The sequence below is a fragment of the Mangifera indica genome, unplaced genomic scaffold, assembly GCF_011075055.1.
Source record: "Mangifera indica cultivar Alphonso unplaced genomic scaffold, CATAS_Mindica_2.1 Un_0047, whole genome shotgun sequence".
Taxonomy (NCBI): Eukaryota; Viridiplantae; Streptophyta; class Magnoliopsida; order Sapindales; family Anacardiaceae; genus Mangifera; species Mangifera indica.
In genome coordinates, this window is record NW_025401139.1 from 16,087 (window position 1) to 39,467 (window position 23,381).

General features: G+C 31.8%; 1 long non-coding RNA gene across 1 annotated transcript; it reads left to right on the top strand.

Annotated features, from left to right (window-relative positions):
• Positions 1-19,976: 19,976 nt before the first annotated feature.
• LOC123206730 lies at positions 19,977-23,198 on the top strand. The gene is made up of 2 exons (XR_006500112.1): positions 19,977-20,261; positions 22,638-23,198. It is a non-coding gene; the product is annotated as an uncharacterized LOC123206730 (long non-coding RNA).
• The last annotated feature ends 183 nt before the right edge of the window (positions 23,199-23,381 follow it).

The window sequence follows — 23,381 nt, forward strand, 5'->3', positions numbered from 1 at the left end:
AAAGCAGAGTATACATGTGCAGCCTTGGCACAAGGCTCTTCGAACCACGTCTAATAGCCTCTTAACTCCTAACCATACTAGATAGTCTTGACGAATATCTGGGTTCCCGTTATAGAGATCAAAGGTATATTGTCTGATCTCTTTTTCTGTGTAACCTTCTATTGGTTCCACTTGCTCTATGTCACTAAGAATTAATGACATAGGATAATTTCCTATCCTGATGATAGTATTAGAAAAACCAAAATTATTATTGGCCAGGTTTCCGTGTTTACCTATTCATTAAAATAGTAAGAACACGTTCCAAAGCTCTAAGTTTTTGTAGATCAGAATTGATACTAGAGATTTTTTCTTCTAGTTTAACCAATTCTTAAGTCACTGAAAATATTTGATAAATTGAATAATTCAATGTCCTATCAAGATTATCGAACTTGTTATCCAAGCTCTTTAAATCATCTATAATAGTGTTTAACAACCCTATTTCAGGTTTATGTTCAATTCCATGATCTAAATAAAAACAGTTTTGATTAATACACATGTTTCTAATTAGATCATTATTCATAATAATTTTATAATAATAAAATTTCTAACATCCAACAATGATGTTCTGAAATTCACACTTCAATAAAATTACTATTAGAGAAATTGGTTATCATTCTACCATGGCTCTGATACCATAATGATCTCTTCACCAATTTCACTATTTATCATATGTTATGATTTTAAATAACAGATCTCAATCATAACATATTAGTCAGGTTTTATTAATGGTATGCATTCATTGATCATAAAACGAGCTATTTATATTATTAAATGCATAAACATAATATAAATAGGAAGAGTAAAGAGTTGAATTTTAAAGTACCTTGCTTCTGAAATCTTGAGCAAGTTTAGCGAAAGATATGTATTCACTCGTTATATTACTCTTACAAACTTTTAGACTGGTCTCCTCTATTTATAGAAGAGAAAAGCTTTTGAATTTCAAATGATTTTGAATTCGTCGATAATACAGTAAAAGTAATAATTGTACTTGGTTGTCTCCAACCGACACAAAATGACGACCACGTGTTCTGAACACTGGGGTCTTAGTCTCCCCGTTGATCTTCTGTCTTTACTTTCCACTTGTCTTCCATATATTTGATACACGTTGCGTTTGTATGTGCTGCTCTTTTGCTTTTGGGTTGAGCAGATCTCCCTTTCCTTGGGCTTATTTCATGGGTTGATCCAATAAGTCCATGAAGTCTCCAAAGGTTCCTTCTTCCTTTGGTTGGGCATTTGCAATTTGGGTCTGAGCTTCAACCTTATGATTGATAACGCATCGAAGTATATCCTTTGTATTTTCAATCAGAGCCTAATTAGATATATTATAAGATTTAAATCCTTCAACCATATCTTTGATTTGGGCTTGATTTTCCTTAAACAAAGTGTCTGGAACCCTTGCATACTTTTTTGATAAGATAACTATTATTCCCTTGTCAATGTGAACTATCTCATTCTTCATCAAGAGTCTTCTAACTGGATTGAACTATTAGTAGTTTTACTATATGTAGTCTTATCCAATATCCTTCTACTTTGTTAAGTTCATAAAGTTGTTACAGTGTCGTCTGTCCTATTAAGACGTCTTCACGAACCATTATATTATACCATGGTTCCCCTATAACAAATTCCCATATTTGTACAATGTTATCATCTTTTTGAACTGATGAAGTTATCACATAGGTGAATGTATGAATCCTTCTATTAAATACATAGAATGCTTGTTTAATGGCATCTGGTATTTCTAGGTTCACTATCGCTTTCTATACATCAATTTCAATTACATCTATCCATCCCTTCTTAAAAAATGATCCATAAAATCCTTTCTGAAAAAGCTTCCATGGAACATGTAATTCTATAAGTCCATCCAAAAATATAGAAAGTCCTTTATAGAGATCCTTTTTGTCTTCTTCCTTCAGAGATGTCATTAATCCTTTTAAAGTGACTATTTCGAGATAAGACATTTCGAAGTCTGTTATATCTCTAAGTAGTCTATACTTTAAAAGTAGTTGTTTCTGAAGAACAGATCCTCTTGAGAGTTCTTCTTCTTCGTAATAAATCTTATTTGCTTCAAGCCATGTTAGCCTATTGGCTAGTTTTCGCAATATCTGCCCAAGTTCCACTTCACCTTGTCCCATAGCTAGGGCTATACGACATTGAACGTTTAGGTCTTCTAATATTACTCTGCTGGCTTCAGTTAGCTTTAAGTTTTCAGGAATGTCGAATTTTTCTATATAGTTAAGTTTTTCTTGTAGATTTTTCATTCCTTTTTCCTACTTTTTGGCAGTTTCCTGTTTCATAATAGTTTATCCTTTTCTTTGAAGGTTCTTTTTGTTGGAATATTCAGAACTTCCTGAATTTCCTTTTGTTTTGCTAGAACTTCCAATTTCAAAGTTTTTTGTCCTTGGTGTCACCAGGCTGGCTACAGTTGCCTTCTGATATTTTGGGTTTCTTCGATCAAAAGTGTTCGTATCCAGAGATTGTTGAGATCTGGAACGTATCAAGCTAGGTGCACTATCCAAAGATTTTTGTGATGGATTCACAGTAGTATGTTGTAATATTGTAAGAACCTGTTTAAACACAGTATTTACCTTTTCAAGAAGAGTGTCTTCAAGCTTTTTTGAATTAATCATCTTTGAGACTGATTGTTCGCCTTTGCTAATTCGAGAGCTTGATTTTTCCAGCATCACAATATTTTTCATTGAAGGGCAATTCCTCCTCAAATGAGTTGTTGCCCGATATTTGGAGCATGAAAATCTTCTTCCAGTTTGATTTTTTTTATCCATTTTCCTATAATGTTCTGGACAAAAAGTCAGCGATAACATTAGACTTTCCAAATATAAATTCAATCTTGAAGCGATATTCCGCAAACCAGATTTGCCATCTTATTAGTCTAGTTTTGTCATCCTTTAAGACCAATTTCATAAATGAGGTTAAATATTTAGAATCAGTTCTTAAAGTGAATTCTTGACTGATAATGAATAATCGAAATCTATCAATACATTTTTTGGCTGCTAAAACTTCCTTTTCATAAACAAGATAGTTTATTTCAGCAGGTGAGAATTTTCTTGATGTATATCGAACTATTTTTTCAATATTGTCAATACCTTTGGCTTTTAGAACTCCTCCCTAATAATAATTAGATGCATCACTTTCTATAATCAGAGAGTTAAAATCTATTGGAAGAGTCAATGCTTGAAGGTTCTTAGTCAAGTTTTTGGTTTGGATAACACAGTTAGTGTTTTATAAGGATCATGAAGTCTTTGCTCCAAAACCTAATACGGTCATGATAGTTGAATCATGTATCATATTGTATATAAAAAATTTAATTTTTCGTATTGTATATTGAGTATTGTATTATATCGTATAATAGAACTTTTAAAAAATAAAATAATAAAAAATCTAATTGACACATCATTATTTTGAAAAATATCATAAACACCCTTGAAAATTTTAAAATTTCTCATATAAATCTTTACCACATCATCATTTTCTCTAAAAAGTATTAATCCTTATGGTAATATATATTATGTTATACGATACATCTATTATATCGTATTTATTTGATACACCTCATGATACATATCAGTTTCCACATATATTGTATTGTAGGATACATATTGTGTATTGTAGGATATTGATAACTTTGTTTACAATATAGCTTATCCATTCAAAACTGTCATTCAGGGAAGTTTCTGGAGTAGAAGACCAAATCATATCGAGAAATATAGGTAGGTAATTTCAAAAGCTTTATGAATTCAAATTGCATGACAATCTATGTAGTTCTAAAACCCTAAATTTTAATTCAATGTTTTTGTAACTTGTGCTTAGATCTTAGGATTACAGTTGAATGATTTATTTTATTCAGTTTACACAAAAAATAATTCTCATGTGGTATTAGAGAAGATGTATTAGGTAATGAAATTCAAAATTTTTGAAATAGAAATCAGAACTTGTTTATTCTGAATTAGGGTTTGAAATTTTAGTTTGGAAATATAATTTTGAAATTAGGGTTTTGAAATTCAAATAGTTTTTTTTTTTAATTAAAGTTCTATGTTGGAATATAGGTTTAAAATTGATGAAACAAACTCTGATAATAAAGTCTGAAAATCACTAATTTACGATTTTGAATTTTGAATTTCAATTTGATGAGTTTAATTTTGGATTTGGAGATTGTTTTCTAGTCGAAATTGGTTATAAGAAGTCACCAGGTAAGGTTGATTTCTTGCTTTAATTCTAGCAAAATTGGAGGCGTATGTGCCACTGTCGGTATGAATAGTATCCACGCCACATCCTCATTAAATGAAACCTTCCATCCTTGAACGGAATCAAGCTATGAAGACCATCTGAGCCAAAATGTTTTACCTTTACCTTCATTTTTTCAATCATATTTAGAGTTAGAGATATAGTTGGAGTTGACGACGACATGGTTTGAAGATTCCTTGTCATCTAAGATAATAAATTATTGCTAGAATCGGGAAAGATTGTTGCCTAGATTTTGATTTGAAAAATTAGGGTTTGTGAAAAAACATAAGTCAAATCTGAGTTGGAAAAACCGGAAAACCCAACTCTCTAATTTAAACTAATAATTGTAACCCAGTTAAAGTCAATGGGTTAATAGCAGCCCATGTACTCGACCTATTTTAACTAATTGACCTAGCTTGGAGCATGAGTTTCATGTGTGAAAGTTGAAGTGTGAAGCGTGTGATCACTATATCTAGCATGTGAAAACATATGAGGTTTATCTGGAAGCACATGCAAGAACGTGAATTGTGCTGGAAGCATGTGTTAGGAAGTGATAGTCTTTTAGAAGTGCATTTAAGCACATGGAATTGTTCTAGTGACCATGAGGCATGAATATGCTTTGGAGGCACATTTGGTGTGTGAGATCATTTATTTAGTGCTTTTGCATTCCCTGGAGGCAAATATAGGCTTATAGTGGATGCAAGTAACATGTAGGATCTTCCAAAAATGTGTTAATGTATGTAAATAGTGTGTGATACATTTCTAATTATGTGTATAAGTGCGTTAAGGATCTTTAGACACATCAACATGTAAGAGTAGGTGATAAGGCTACAAAGTTCCTCTTGGACACATTATTACATGAGACAAGATTTTAAAGGTTCTTAGGTCATGCAAGTTCACTTGAAAGGTTTTATAGGGTGCATGTGAAGGCATTAAGGTGGTTTAGACACGTTAGAGTGCATTAAGAGTCTAAGATAGTGCATTAAGGGATGTGGCAATGCGTGCATAATAACATGTGAAAGGCAAGCAACAATCCATGATGTACATGAAGGACTTATGATGCTACATGAATAGTATGTGTTAGCATGTAAAGGCATATGATGTGTTTGTAGGTCTCAATTGAAGATAAATTTAATTTTTTGGATTAAATATTGTGACATAAAGTATAATATCAATTCTATTACACATGGTTAAATTACCACATTAGATTAAAACTAATGTTCATTGGGTTAGATGCACATATTTTTTTAAAGAAAATTGTTAGAGACAATAAAGTATCATGTCTCATAAAATCTTGATTAAGACTATTATATAAGTATCCTTGGAATAATTTTGTCAGTTTTCATGATGATAATCACCAAAGTGGTACATTATTAAGGCTTGCAAAATTTTCCTTTCAGTAATGACACATTTTTCTGTTTTAAATGCATAAGGTTAATTTTGAAAATGCACTAGTCGTAGAGAACTCAATACACCCAAAGGTGATTGGGCTTGTTCAATTGACATGTGCTATCCTATTAAACAGAGGATGAACAATGGTCTAGAAAGTATATCTACCTAAAGGTGATAAATCTTTTGAAAACCATATGTTTTGAAGATTTCTTATATGAGCATGTAAACTTGTGTTTGAGATCTTAATAGCATGTCATTTTTTTTGCCCAAAGGTGACTTAGTGATGATGCATTAAGAATCCCTATAAGGTGTAACTTATATAGTTTTAAAGCTATTTTAATTATTGTCTAATATGGATTTGTTGCAAAACTTAATTAGGATTATTGAAGATAATTTGGTGTTGTATCTCATGAAATCTTAAATTTGGCAATATTATTAGTCTTTGTAAAAGTTATTGTAAATGGTTAGAATGTTTAATCGTCAAGGCGATACATTCATTGAAGTTATGAAATTTCTATATTTTGTGAAAAGATATTCTTTAATTTGATACATATAATTTCTTGCCCAAAGGTGGTTATAATGTGTGTAAAAATTAATGGTTGCATAAGGTGATTGTGGAATTACATTGGTCATGAAAATTTCAATTCATTCAAAGATGATTGTGATTTTTTAATGGATATATGTTTTTCCTTCTGGTGTGAAAAAAAGTAGTAACCTAAGAGGTTTAGTTGTCTAAAGGTGATAAACTTTCCAAAAGTTATTTATTCTCCTTATTTGTAACTTTATACTCGAGAGTCATAATTGCATGTTGTATTATCTACCCAAAGGTGATTATATGATGATGCACTTGGAACTCTCATGGATAATAACTTATAAAGTTTTGAAGCTATTTATTGCCATTGATATTGCTTATTGCATCATATTTTTAATAGACTATTATTGTGAATAATAATAATAATGTCATAACAGAGGTTCTAACTGGCTCTAATTTTAAAGAATTTGATATAAGATTTGAATTTGAACTATTGATTGAGGATATAGTTTTGACCTAACAAGTTTATGGACCATCCAAGCCTAATATAAAATCTCAATTGAATAAAAGGATTTACATGGTAAGTGGGATAAATCCATCAAGTTTAGGTTTCTAGCCATCAAGAATCCATTATTGATTCCCTTATTGGAGGTTTACCCTAAGGTCGCTAAAACGTCACACAATATTGGAGATACTAGTTTAGTGAGTGATATGGCTTTAACAAGGTATGATAGTCATAAGAAAGCACCATAAGATTCACATTTGACTTTAGTCAAATCAATACTAGTATATGAATTAGAATCAAATATGAGGTATTATTAATAAGGAAAGCATAAAGTGAATGAGTCTTCAATAATAGGTTTAGCTATTCAATTGATACCCAATTATAAAGAAAGAACCACAATAACAAGTAATAGTCTTGCTGCCCAAATAGGATTAAAGTTTTGGATGTAAATTTGGTCAATAAATAAAGACTAAGTAAGTGAGAGTCCACATTTAGGTTTGGAAATTATATAGACATGGAAGTTAGCAATATAACCATAATGAAAATTTTGTAAAATTTCCAAGATTCTGGGACTCAAAATGGCATAGCTATAAAACGCAATCATAGTTTTAAAGCCATGATGAAAAGAAAATGTGACTAAATATATATGTATAAAGTAGTCAAGATAACATAGTATTTTCTTAATGAGTTTCTTTATATATCTATGCCAAAGTTATTTTTTAAGTCTCTAGACATGAGAAAAACTAGTCAAACACATTTTGAGTCTGGGAAAGTTCCTATTAAGATGAATGCAAAATCTAATATTAGTTTAGCGTTACGTCATTGTCCATATAGAGTATTCCAATGGATATAGTATGTACTATCCTAATTAAGGTACTAAAGTGATTGACTCCAATATAGAAAAGATAATGGGTTTTGAGACCTTCACAAGTAATACTCTTCCTCTTTCTAAGAAAGATGAAGTAGATCTATCTTGTTCTTCCACTATCCATAAGGTATGATAATGTCATGACTAAAATAACAATGAGACTCAATAATGTTTACAAAGTCCAATGAAATCTGAGATCACTTTAGAGAGTGTTCTCACTGAAGAACTAATAACTAATCTTATAATAGATGAGTCAAATACAATTGACAAAGGTATGTAAATTATGATGAGAAATTCTATTATAAAAGGAAAATTTGCTATCATTAAAAATTATTATGTGTATCTCAGTAAGGGAGATTGTGTTATTGAAAACCGTCATGAATTATCAATCTAATAGGCATTATAAGTCATGTGAGAAAAGATAAAGTCTATGATTGATAATAAAGTATGAGACCTCATGGCATTAAAAGCTCATTTGGATAAGCGCTATGCAAGATGGATGTCGAAGTGGTCTTTGTAAATGAAATCTTTGTATGAAAGTCTATATGGTGGATTAAGGTTTATCAAAAGCATAAGGAATGAAACTTTTGATATGCAATCATGAGAAGGTTATCTATGGTTCGAATAGACTACTTGGTTGAAATAAACTTCTTGAGAGTAGTATTTCAATTTCATATGACTTCATAAGGAATAAATTAGACTAATTTAGGACTATGAAGATTAGTGGAATCAAATTTGTTTCATGGTATGCTTTAATATATTGGTAATAGTGATGTTAACTTGGTTTATAAAATCAAGTCAATTTTGTTCAAGACTTATGATATGAAGGATTTTGAAGATACATCATTTATTCTTAGTATTGAGATCCATTGTGAAAGGATTTGTGGACTTAGTGGCTTCTCTTAAATGCATATTTGAAGTGTGTGCTTAAAAGGTTCAACATGCAAGATTGTAAGGCAAACGATGTGTCTGTTATGAAAAGAGATAAGCTCAACATCAAACATTGTGTAAAAAGTGAGGTTGAAAGGGAATCTATTTGAAATATCCTTTATAATAGTGTTATTTGAAGCTTAATGAATGCATAAGTAACTTTTGCATTTAAGGTTCTCAATTTATACCTTTTGAATACAAGTTTCGATTATTAGGTTGTGGTTTAAGAGTTAATAAAGTACTTGCAAAAGATCAAGATTTAGGTGGTTGTAAAGATAAAATAAAGTTTATCTTTGAATATATTATTATACTTACTAAATGAGCCATATTTGAAAAGGTACTAAATAGTAGTCAACAATAGCCTTAACCATGGACATTGGATTTGTAGCTTGCCATAGGATAGTTTCTCAGGTTGTGTGGTTGAAGGATTATATTTTTTACTATTTAGTGTTGACTTTATCTACCATGATAACAATACAATTAGGTAAAAGACTATTAGTTGATTGAGATATTCAAAATAAAATATTTTACAGTCAATAACCTCACAAGGAAATGAGACTTCAGGGTAAAATACAAAAATACAAAGTTGATAAAGGTTAAACCCCTAACCAAAGGAATAAAGACTTGTAGCCTATAAAGTCATTAAAAACATGAGGGTGTTTAGGGTCTTTTGATATATAAGGGTAGTAGGAGTTTGTATTGGTTTTTATTGTTATTTATTTATTAATCATGATCACATTGATATACTTATTTGTAAATATATATATATATATATATATATATATATATATATATATATATATATATATATATATATATATATATATATATATATGCACATACACAATTAAGGTACAACATGTGTCTAAAGATAAGGTTTTCCTTGAGTATAATAGTTGTATGTGTATGTTTTATGTAATACTCTCAGGTATGTTCTAAAGGCATTTACGTCTTTTGACCCTATTTCGAGAATATATATATATTCACATGTATGTGTGTGTTTTTATATATATATATGTATATATATATATAGAGAGAGAGAGAGAGAGAGAATGAGATAAAGATTATATAAAGAAATATATAAAGAAATAAAAAAAAAGAAAAAAGAAAATGAGATAAAGATTATATATAGAGAGAAAAGTCAAAAAAGGCAACTTTTACACCTTTTTCCATCATCTTCTTGTCTATTCTAGAAGGAGGCAGATTTCCTCTTGCTTTTGCTATCTTTTTGAAGAAAAGTGGGTGATTTGGAAGGGTTTTGGAAGATAAATAAAGAAGGAAAATAAGAGGAAGCACTTTGGAAGCCTTGGTAACGAAAAGATCTCTTTTTTTTCTCTTTACCTATGTTTATATATATATTGGATGCATGTTATATAAATATGTTAGTATGTTTTGGTGTTGATTTAAGGTGATAAAGAAAGCAAAACAAAGAGGAGAGAGCTAACTTGCAAAGATTCGCTTGAAACAAGGTAAGGGGTGTCATCCTTGATATGTTACATGTTTTAGGCTTTAATTCTTTGGATCTATGTTATAAATGATGATTTTGAAGTTGAGGAATGTTGTTTTGCCATTTGGGATATCTATGTGTGTGATTTTGTTGTTGACAGAAAGTTGGATAATATTTACAGTTTTACCATTGATTTCATCCCACGTTTTAGCTGCCTTATCTGATGAATAATGGGTGCTATTATAGCTTGTTGGAAAGCTCTTTGAATCCTATTTTCAATGATATATAGCTTGTATAAATTAGAGACTATTTGGACTGTTAAATGGCTTGAACAAAAAAAACTATCTTACCAAATAAATAGTGAAGACAGTTTTTTGCCACTGATTTCATCCCACATTTTGGCTGTCTTATCTGATGAATCATAAGTGCTATAGCTTATTGGAAAGATCTTTGAATCATCTTTCCAATGATATTTATCTTGTATGAATTAGAGATCATTTGGACTATTAAATATTATATAAACTAAAATGACTGCTTTGCTAAATAAACAGTAAAGATAGTTTTTGCCACTGACTTCATTCCACGTTTTGGATCTCTTATCTAATGAATTATGAGTGCTATTATAGCTTGTTGGAAAGATCTTTGAATTCTCTTTTTAACGATATATAGTTTGTATGAATTAGAGACTTTTTGGGCTATTAAATTGTATAAAAAAGAAGGCTGCCTTACCAAATAAACAGTTCTGTAAACAGTATTTCATAGTTTTTGGGAAATAAAGAAAAGAAGAAAAAGGAAAGGAAGAAAGGAAAGGAAAGGAAAGGAAAGGAAAGAAATGAGAGATAAATAAAAGCAAGAAAAGGAATTTGGGGCTCAAGATTTAGGGGTCATCCCAACAGTATGGTCTGGTGAGTTATGAATAGATTTAGATGGAAGCAAGATTAGTAAGATATAAGGCATGCATGCATGCTATGAACTATGAGAGGGCACTTTACACTACACTGCCCGCAGTAGGGCACGTCTGTAGTAAGACACATCCATAGTAGGATATAGACCCTTAGTAGGGTCTACTCGCAGTAGAACATGATCATAGTAGAACTCAATTCAGATTCAAAATGGTGTAGTAAGAGAAAGGAAGAGAGCTCGAGCTTAGAAAGGTGCCAAATCCCTATAGTCAACTTTCAGAAAGTATCAAATAGACACCATATAGGACAAAGTATGACCCAAATAGTAAAGAATGAACCAGATTATCCCCTCGATTTCTTATGAAGGTTATGATGTGGGGTTGAGTCTCGAAAGAGAGTTAGAATAGGAAATGAGATAGTTTACTTAATTCTTTCCCTTTACTGAGTATTTTTATCTCTCACTTCATTTTCTTTCATGATTGCAGGTATAGGTGATCGTGGTAGCTACGAGACAGGGTCAAGTTAGCAAAAATAGATCCGATTGGAGCAGGTTATCTCTAGTTTATATTACAAGCATACAGTCGCATATTCTAGTTGACTTTTGACCTTTTTGAGATGATTTTACAATTGTATAGGATTACTCTATATTTTTAAATGCTTCCAGATGAGTTTTTATATGAGTATATATGTTTTTTATTTGCTTCCAGATTTTTAATTTTCTTAGAATAATTTTTAAACACTTTTAGTGATACACTTATTTTAAAGTATTTAAAAAAAAAATAGATGCTCCGGATATTAATTTGTAACATTTCTTCTTTGGTGGATAGTACTTTTTAGGAAGGGATGTTACATTTTACTTGTCTCAAGTAAGGTTGAAATATATAGGCTTCGTTGGAAGTAAAGATATTTTTCTTGTTTCTTTTGAAACATAACCCTAAAAAGAAATTATAAAGAGGATTGACAGAAACATAATACATGTTTGTAATCACTTTATTAGGTGTTATTTCTACCACACTCTCAAATTTGATCCGTATTGATTTGATTATTAGTCATTGTAATTAAGGACTATCTTATATTAATAGAGAACATAAGTAATGTCTTGATTCATTATTGGTGATCATATAAACTGTATTATTTATTAAAGTATAATTTATCTTTCAACTATTTTGTTTTTTAAAATAATGGTCACTTAAAGTTAAAAATGTTAATCACTCAAGAGTTAAAAATTGTTTTCTTTTTCTTAAAAATAAAATAAGAACAATTAATGTGCCCAAATGAGAGAATGTTAGAAATTTCCTGATACAGGTTAACAAAATCGGATAATTAAATAATCCAATATCAGTTTACAAACGGTTTTAAGTGATCTATAAAAATAATTCTAATACACTTAAAGGTTATAATCTGAGTAGACAATATAAGTATAGGCCTTGAGATTTATTGGACTCTGTTTTAAAACTTAATGCAGTATACTTGTAGTATAACTTACCCATTCAAAATTGTCATCTAGAGAAGTTTTTGGAGTCGAAAACCAAGTCATGTCAAGAAATGATCTCGATAAGTAATTTTAGCAACTTTATGAATTCAAATTGTATGACGATTTAGATATTTCTACAATCCTACAGTTTAATTTAGTATTTTGTAACTTGTGCATAAATCTTAGGATTGTAGTTGAATGATTTATTTTATTCAAATTACACAAAGTAAATCTTACAAAAAAATTTTAAATTATCAAGGCATATATAATATATTTACCACCAACAAAATTATGTGTACAAATAATGAGTATAAATTTATCAAGAATGTTGACATATTGACTGATTTTGAGTTAGAGATAAAATAATATTCAATTAAATGGTTGTAATATCCTCAGGTATGTTCCAGATAAATTTATGTCTTTTGACCCTACTTTGAGACATTTACAAGTTGAAATATACATATCCAAATGAATATGGTTATATATAGATAGTTATATATAGATAAAACAAAAACAAAACAAAAAAGAAAAAGAAAAGAAAAAAAAGAAAGAGAAGAAAGACTAATACATAAAGGGATAAAAGACAATTTAGGCATTTTCATCTCCTCCCATCCTTTCCAAAAGCTCAGCCTTCTCCATGCTTTTTCCTTTGTTTTTTGAAGAAAAAGGAAGGATTTGAAGGAGTTTTGGAAGACAAGGAAAGAAAAGAAGAGAAAACGCTTTAGAAGCCTTAGTAACCAAAAGATCTCTTTCTTTTCCCTTTACCTATGTTTATATATATTGGATGCATGTTATATGAATATGTTAGTGTGTTTTGGTGTTGATTTAAGATGGTTTTGGTGATAAGAGAAGGAAGACAAAGAGGAGGGAGCCAACCTAGAAAAGATTGACTTAAAACAAGGTAAGGGGTATTATCTTTGATGTGTTTCATGTTTTATGTATTTGGTTTCTTGGATTTATATTATAAATGATGATTTTGAAGTTGAGAAATGTTGTTTTGCCATTTGGGGTATCTATGTGTGTGATTTTGTTAATGCAGAGAGTTAGATAATATTTATAGTTTTACCACTAATTTCGTCCCATGTTTTGGTCGCCTTATCTGATGAATCATGAGTTTTATTATAACTTGTTGGAAAGCTCTTTGAATCCTCTTTTCAATGATATATAGCTTGTATGAATTAGAGACTGTTTGGACTATTAAATTGCATGAACAAAAAAACCTGCCTTACCAAATAAATAATGAAGGCAGTTTTTTGCCAATGAATTCATCCCATGTTTTGACTGCTTTATATAATGGATCATGAGTGCTATTATAGCTTGTTGGAAAGCTCTTTGAATCCTCTTTCCAATCATATATAGCTTGTATGAATTAGAGGTCATTTGGACTCTTAAATATTGTATGAACAAAAAAGACTACTTTATCCAAATAAACATGAAATATAGGTTTTTGCCACTAATTTCATCTCATGTTTTGATTGTCTTATCTAATGAATCATGAGTGCTATTATAGCTTGTTGGAAAGCGCTTTAAATTCTCTTATCAACAATATATAACTTGTATGAATTAGAGACTGTTTGGATGTTAAATTGTATAAAAAAAGGCTGTCTAATCAAATGAACAGTCTCATGAACAGTATTTCACAGTTTTTGGAAAGAAAGAAAGAAAGAAAGAAAAGGAGGACGAAAAAGAAAGGAAAGAAAGAAGAGAAAAACAAAAAAGAGAAAAGAAAAAAAAAAGGCAAGAAAATGAATTTGGGGCTCAAGATTTAAGGGTCGTCCCAAGAGTATAGTCTGGTGAATTATAGATAGTTTTATATAGAAGCAAGATTAATAAGATATAATGCATACATGCATGCTATGAACTATAATGGAGCACTTTACAATACATCGCCCATAGTAGGGCACGTCCGTAATAGGACACATCTGTAGTAGGACATAGACCTATAGTAGGGTCTACTCGTAGTAGAGCATGCTTGTAGTAGAGCATAATTCAAATTAAAATATGGTGTAGTAAGAGAAAGGAAGAAAGCTCGAGTTTAGAAAAGTGTTGAATCCCTATAGTCAGCTTTCAGAAAGTATCAAACAGACACCAGATGGGATAAAATATGACCTAAATAGTAAAGAATAAACTAGATTATCCCTTCGATTTCTTATAAAGGTTATGATATGATAGTATACTTAACTCAGCTTCCAGAGTCCCGAGAGTGAGTTAGAATAGGAAAAGAGATAGTTTACTTAATTCTTTCCCCTTACTGAGTGTTCTTATCTCTCGCTTTCTTTTCTTTCATGATTACAGGTATTGGTGATCGAGGTAGCTATGAGGCAAGGTTAAGTTAGTGAAGATAAACCTAGGCTGGGTCTGGTTACCTATGGTTTCTGTTACATACATATGATACTGTTAATTTTTGGCCTTATTCAAATAATTGTATAGTTGTATCTAAAGGCATGTATATGATTACTCCATGATCTTAAATGTTTCAGATGAGTTTTCATATGAGATTTATACATCTTTTGTTTGCTTTTAGATTTTCAGTTTTTTTAGAATAATTTCTAAACACTTTTAGTGATGCGTTCGTTTTAAAGTATTTTAAAAAAAAATATATAGATACTTCGGATATTAATTCGTAACATTTCTCCTTTGGTGGGCAGTACTTTTGGGGAGGCATTTTACAAGTTAGTATCAGAACATGATTTTGGGAATCTAAAAGATATTTTCTAAAATAAAATAGAGTAATCCAAGTAACATCGAGATAGAATACCCTTCAGCCATATTGACCGCTCTCGTAGTCTATCACTGTAAGTTAAGTTTTCACTTATACTTATTGAGTTTTATGAGACTGATATGTTCATTTTTAGGACTTATGAGCTGAACACCAATAGATCCCTCTCAGAGGAGCTAGAGTGACGGAGTAGCTCCTCAGGTACCCTAGGTGGGACTCAATACACATGATGTACGAGAGATTTTTAGAGAAATGATGAGAGAGCATAGAGGTGCTCCCACGCAAGAAAGTGAGACAGTGTATACATCGTCGACCTAGAGACATGATATGAAGGAGGTTACTTTAGTATTTACAGTAGCCCTAGTGTGAACTCAGCTACATTCTATTTTCAACCTCTCTAGTATACACCAACCTCAATAATTTGATGGTGTAAAGGATTCAATAGTAGCTGAAGAGTGGTTGGAATCAGTAGAGAGTGTAATTGCCCTATTTGATATAACTGACCAGGAGAGAGTGAGATATGCCACATATCTTTTCAAGTTATGAGCAAGAATATAGGAGAACTTAGTCAGAAAGATGATCAATGCCTTAGAGATGACTTGGTCTAAGTTCAGGCATCGATTTGAGGTAGAATATAGAGGCACCGATGTTACTTATGTTAGGGTCCAAAAGTTTATTAATCTAGTGTAGAGGACAGATCCAGTAAAAGAATATTCCACAAAGTTTACTCAATTATCCCAGTATGCCCCCAAGATAGCTAGTATAGGGATGGGACATATATAAAAATTCATGTACGGGCTAAATCTGGAGATAGCCCGAGATGTATGACGAGGGTGCATCTACCTAAGACTTATGTAGAGGCCCTCGATAAAGCTTTAAGGGTAGAGGTTTTTGTGAGAAAGAGGTTCGGTCAAACCATCGGGTAAAAAGGTTACACCCCCTGCTGCCATGCTAGTTTTCCCAATAAGTAGTGGTTTAGTTTTAGAACAAAGAGGCTCTCCTCCAGACCGAGACAAGAAGGGTAAATGACCTCTCCAGTTCAAAGGCATGAAAAAGAACTAGAAAAATGGAAAGAAACATATAGGACCTAAGATACCAGTTTTCTAGAAATATGGGAAATAACATAAATGAGAGTGTTTGACAGGTCAGGTAATTTGTTTTAGATGTTGTCAGCCTAAACATATTGCCCATTTTTATACAGCTGCCCTAGTGAGAGTAGAGTAATAATAGCCTATAGGAGGGGCCATAACTAGAGTTTATACGATCACCCAAGGCCTAACAGAGGCTAACCCATCAGTAGTCACGGGTTAAATTCTCTATCTTGATACTCCTATTTATGTTTTAGTTGATTGTGGGGCTACTCATTGTTTTATACCTAAGAGTTTGCTTAAAAGTTTAAAGTTATAGCCTATCAGAATAGTCCAGAAGATTATGATTGAGTTGCCTGATGAGGGGTCAGTTATTAATGAAATAATGCTGTTAGAACAGAGTATTATGATTCAAGGTCGACAGTTACTAGTGGACCTGATTATGTTTGAAATGCCAAATTTTGACATGATTTTAAGGATAAACTTTTTGGGGAGATACAGAGCTGAGATTGATTGTAAAAAGAAGAAAGTGAGATTTAACCTAGACTTTGGAGATCAATTTAAGTTTAATGAGGGTCATATCTGAAGTTTGATGATCAGTATGTTGAAAGCTAGTAAAATGTTGAAAAAGGGGTATATAAGATATTTGGCTCATGTAGTGAGCAAAGTTTAGTCAAGCCCAACTATTGATGAGACGTTAGTGATACGAGAGTTTTCAGATGTGTTTTCGAGTAAGCTATCGAGATTAGCTCTCGAGCGAGAGGTTGAGTTTAGTATAAAGTTGGCACTGGGCACAATATTTATTTCGAGAGCACCTTACCGAATAGCCTCTGTCAAGTTTCAAGAATTGAATAAACAACTTCAAGAGTTACTAGATCATGGTTTTATTAAACCGAGCCATTCTCTTTGGGGAGCTCTTATCCTATTTGTGAAAAAGAAAGACAAGTCTATGAGGATGTGCATTGATTACAGAGAGCTAAATAAAGTCATCATTAAGAACAAGTATTCGTTACCCAGGATTGATGACTTATTTGATCAGTTGAGGGGATCCGTGGTCTTCTATAAGATAGATTTGAGATCTGGTTATCACCAAGTGAGAGTAGTAAAGAAAGATATACCCAAGACAACTTTCCGAACAAGGTATGACCACTTTGAGTTTGTAGTGATGTCGTTCGGATTGACAAATAACCCTACGGTATTTATGGATTTGATAAACAGGGTATTCCACAACTGTCTGGATAAATTTATTGTGGTATTCATTGATGATATCTTAGTGTATTCTCGTAGTCGAGAAAAGCATGAGCAACACTTAAGGTTAACCCTTCAGAGGTTAAGAGAGAAACAACTATATGTCAAATTCTCGAAATGTGAATTTTGGCTAGATAGAGTTACCTTTTTGGGGCATGTGATTTCAACAAAGGGTATATTTGTGGATCCTAGTAAGATTACAGTTATAGTTAAATGACAGAGACTAAAGATAATCAAGGAGGTTCGTAGTTTCTTGGGTTTGACAGGGTATTATCAGAGGTTTGTGTAAGGATTTACCAGATTAGCTAGACCTCTTACAACTCTCACAAATAAGGCAATGCCATTTTAGTGGTCAGATGTTTGTAAGACAAGCTTCCAAGAGTTTAAAAGAAGATTGACTACTGTTTCTATGTTAGCACTTCCAGAGGAGCGAGTTGAGTACGATTTATACACTAATGCCTCACATGGTGGTTTAGGAGCAATGTTGATGCAACGAGGCAATGTGATAGCATATGCCTCAACATAGTTGAAAAAATTTGAAACCCGATACCCTACTCATGATTTGGAGTTAGTAGCAATGATTTTTGCTTTGAAAATCTGGAGACACTATTTGTATAGGGTAAGATGTAATATTTATACTGACCATAAGAGCCTCAGATATTTCTTCACTAAAAAAGAGTTAAATATAAGACAAAATCGATGGCTCGAGTTAGTAAAAGACTATGATTGTGATATTAAGTACCATCTAGGCAAGGCTAATGTGGTTGCAGACGCCGTTAGTAGAAACGTGATGATATCACAATTGATGGTCAAGAGAGAAATTCAGAGAGATATAGACTGAGAGCAGATTGAACTTATGAGTAGAGCCATCACCAGATTAAAGATTTAGCCCACTTTCATAGATGAGATTTGGAAGGCTCAAACAAGAGATGAGTAGTGTCAACAGAAAATTCAGAAGGTTTAAGAGGGTCTTAAGGCAAATTTTTAGGTATCAAATAGAGTTCTTAAAATTAGAGATTGAGTGTATGTTCCCTAGATAACTAAATTAAGACAGAAAATTCTTACAGAGGCTTATAGTTCTCTTTACACTGTCTACCTTAGGGGTGTAAAAATGTATCAGGATTTAAAAAAGCATTTTTAGTGGTCCGTCATGAAAAGGGATATAGGTGAGTTTGTTACCAAATGTCTCACTTGTCCGCATATTAAGGTCGAACACTAGAGACCTTTAGGGTTGCTTTAGCCTCTACCTATTCCAGAATGGAAATGAGAGCATATCTCTATGGACTTCATCAGTAGACTCCCTAGAGTTCAGAATGGATGCAATGCTATCTGGGTAATTATGGATAAATTAACCAAGTCAGCTCATTTTTTACCCATCAAAGATACTACTACCATAGATCAGCTGAGGAGATTATATGTTAGGGAGATTATTAGATTATATGGGGTACCCAGGACCATAATATATGATCGTGATACGAGATTTGTATCAGTTTTCTAGAAGAGTCTCTAGAGATCCTTAGGTACTAATTTGACATTTAGTACAACTTATCATCCTTAGACAGATAGTTAGACGAAGAGCGTTAATCAGATTTTGGAGGACATGTTGAGAGCTTATTGCTTGGATCATAAAGCTATGTGGGTAGAAATGTTACCTTTGGTAGAGTTTGCTTACAAAAATAACTACCAGACGACTATTTAGATGACACCTTATGAGGTATTATATGGTAAAAGGTGTCGTTCTCTTCTTCACTGGGACGAGATAAGAGAGAGAGATGTGTTATCTTAATCCCTTAGGCCCGAGTTGACCTAGAAAATGATTGATGATGTCCAATTGATCAGACAAAGAATAAAAAAAGCCTAGGATCGATAGAAATGCAGATCATTGACGTCGAGACTTGGAATTCAATGTAGGTGAATTTGTATTTGTAAAGGTTGCTCCATTCAAGCATTTGATGAGATTCAAAAAGAAAGGAAAACTAGCTTCCAGATTTATTGGTCCATATGAGATAATTGAGAGAGTTAGTAAAGTGGCTTATAGATTGGCCTTACCAACAAGTATAGATCGGATTCATAATGTATTTCATGTCTCATCTTTGAGGAAATGTCTCGATGATCATTCCCAGGTCGTGAATACAGATGATATTAAGTTATCAAAAGACCTTAGTTATAAAGAAAGACCGATTCAGATACTTGACAGGAGAATTAAGCAACTAAGGAACCAACAGATTCCTTTGGTAAAAATCCTATGGAGAAACTAGAAGGCAGAGGAAGCCACTTGGGAAATGGACCGACCATGAAGGAGAAGTATCTAGAGCTATTTTTGTGAATTCTAAAGATGAAATTCTTGTGAGGAGGGAAGAGTTGTAATACCCTTAGGTATATTCTAGACATATTTATGTTTTTTAACCCTACTTTGAGACATTTACAAGTTGAAATATACATGTCCAAATGAATGTGGTTATATATAGAAAGATATATATATAAAACAAAAACAAAAAAAAAGAAAAAGAAAAAAAAGAAAAACTAATATATAAAGGAATAAAAGACAAAATTTAGGCATTTTCATCTCTTCTCCCATCCTTTCCAGAAGCTCAGCCTTCTTCAAGCTTTTTCCTTTGTTTTTTGAAGAAAAAGGAAGGATTTGAAAGAGTTTTGGAAGACAAGTAAGGAAAGAAAAGAAGAGAAAGCACTTTAGAAACGTTAGTAACCAAAAGATCTCTTTCTTTTCTCTTTACCTATGTTTATATATATTGGATGCATATTATATGAATATGTTAGCGTGTTTCGGTGTTGATTTAAGATGGTTTTGGTGATAAGAGAAGGAAGACAAAGAGGAGGGAATCAATCTAGCAAAGATTGACTTAAAACAAGATAAGGGGTATTATCCTTAATGTGTTTTATGTTTTATGCTTTTGGTTTTTTGGCTCTATGTTATAAATGATGATTTTGAAGTTGAGAAATATTGTTTCGGCATTTGGCGTATCTATGTGTGTGATTTTGTTCATGGCAGAGAGTGGGATTATATTTACAATTTTACCACTAATTTTGTTCCATGTTTTGACTGTCTTATCTAATGAATCATGAGTGCTATTAAAGCTTGTTGGAAAGCTCTTTGAATCCTCTTTCTAATGATATATAGATGGTATGAATTAAAGATCGTTTGGACTGTTAAATATTATATGAACCAAAAAGACTGTTTTACCTAAACAAACAGGAAATACAAGTTTTTGCCACTGACTTCATCTCACGTTTTGACTATCTTATCTAATGAATCATGAGTGCTATTATAGTTTGTTCGAAAGCTCTTTGAATCCTCTTTTCAACAATATATAGCTTGTATGAATTAAAGACCATTTGGATTATTAAATTGTATGAAAAAGAAGGCTGCCCTACCAAATATACAGTCCCATGAACAATAGTTCACAATTTTTGGAAAGAAAGAAAGAAAATGAGGAGAAAAAGGAAAGGAAAGAAAAGAGAGAAAAAAAAAAAAGAGAAAAGCAAGAAAAGGAATTTGGGACTCAAGATTTAGGGGCTGTCCCAAGAGTATGGTCTGGTGAGTTATGAATAGTTTTATATGGAAGCAAGATTTATAAGATATCATGCACGCAGTAGGACCTTGCCCTCAAGGTGACTAATGGGAATCAAGGAAGCACAACTTCAAGTGATCTATTGCTCATACATGGGTTTCGATAACACGAGCCAAAGCTAAGAGGATGTGAGAAGCTTTAAATAGGCTTATTAAAGATTTTTGGACTAAAAATGACTCACAAAGCTTAGAGGAACATCAAGGCTTAGTAAACTTCATTCAAGTTCAAGGATAGTATATTTAAAGAATTTAGGTCATGCATATATGTGTTATTTAATTATTTTATGTTTGAGATAGACTGAAACTATGCCTTAATTTAAGTCTAGTCATTTATTTAATAAGTTATTAATTGTGATGACTTGAACTATGCCTTAATTTAAGCTTATTTAATGGGTTAGGTTGTTGATTTTTATTCTATTTAGGATTCTATTTTTGCTATAAATAGACTTGTAACACTTTGAAGAGGGGGATTGCATAAGACTAATAATATTGAGAGACTTCTTTTTTTCTTGGTTTTTTTGAGAACGCTTCAATCTTATCAAGATTATTCTTATGGCGATCTAATATAACTTATCATTTACATTCTCAACTTCTTCTTGAGTGTGGGGTCAAAATTCTTTCTTATTATTTTGGTTTGTGTTTCTTAATAAAAATTGGGTCGAAGTTTTCACTTATATAAGTTTGATTTAGCTTTCTTGGAGTTTGAATTCCTTATCTTGCTTATGGGTCTTATTGTGCTCTTTAGGGTTTGCATCATCTTAGTATCAAAGAAGTATCTAAATCAAGTTTGCTTATCAAATTTAAGTTTTTTCTTCTTTGTTTTCTTCTTATCAAATTTGATATGAACATGAGGTAAATACCAAAATGGTAAGATACCTAGGGGAAAGAAAATGATTGATATGAAAAGTGCCTAAGGCGTTAGATGCCTAATGGAAAGATGTGATACGAATATGAGAGATTCCTTGAGGGTTAGACATCCAAGGAAAAGACTGATATGAATACAAGAAAGATATCTGATAGGTAAGATACCTAAGAGAGAGAATATATATGATCAAAAAGAGAGAATCCTAGGTAGAGAATAGATATTACTCAAGATAAGTTCGAGAATGTTTCAAAAGATTAGGTATTGATAGGGATCAGATATCCCACTGAGATTTGAGATTGTTTGATTCCTACGGGATATAGAGATTGATATTATTAGGATGGTAAGGGAGTACCCTTGACCTATGCATACTCGTAAATAGGGTAAAGTATGACGATTGATGTCTTTAGTTTGGGAGATATATTATTGTTAGGACTGTGGGTTTATTGAATGGCTAAGACTTCCTAGGACATAGATAGTTTATTGATTGAAGAGTCTAGGACTTACCAAGACATAGAAAGTTTGTTGATTGGGGGTTCATTGATTGTTTTAGCTAGGATTGTGAGTCCATTGAACAACAATGAGTGATTGGACAACCCAGATTAGAGAGAGTTACCTTGAGTGTGATCATTAGAGTGGGTATATTGATTCCATGAGATTCGAGTTAGATAACAATAGCTTAAGATCAAGATTAAAATAACCTGAGTAATAAAGGACAGGGATAGTTTGAGGTTTGAGATTGTAGGATAAATCATCCCTATTTACTTAGTTATATACTCATCTCATTCATTTGGATTTTGCAGGTGACAAGATTAGAGGTGATGGCAATGACGAGGTGGAGACACAGTCATGAAGTGGCATGCAAGAGATAAACGCATAGGTGTAGATAGTCATGATTATTAAGGATAAAGATAAGATGTTAAGTATGGTAAGATATTTTCTCAATAATTGGAGATTAAGAGTGGCAAAATTTTGAACTTGTTGAAGTCATGCACTCAACCAACTCAAACATTCTAAAAAAATAATAAAAGAGATTATGATTATTACCTTTAGAGAAAGTAAAATCATTGTCAAAAGAGACTTGAAGTAGTGATGAAGTATAGTTGGAAAAGTGCACTTGCAATACAATAAATCTTCAATGTTTTAATTATCCGCATATGAATATGATATTTGATTTATTTTTTAGATTAGTTTTTGTTAGGATTAACAAGTTATTTTTGTTTGTTAGAATAAGAGATATGGTTGTAGAAGTTAACTAGGTTAGTTTGCATTTTATAGCTTTGTTCCATGATAATAGCTTGTTTTAATGTAAAATCTAAAATATTAGTTTTGAGTTTTATTTAAAAATTTCTATTATTCTTGAATTGGTGGATTTGTACAAAAAAAAGCTTGTTATAGATTTTATTTTAGTTATTAACAAATTTTTATAAAACTTGAATTTTTGAGTAGTTTGTTTACATAAGGATTCTATGAAATTAAATTACTGTTTTCTAGTATGGTAAATAATTTGAAATTTTTACTTATGATATTAAAGTATGTTACAAAAC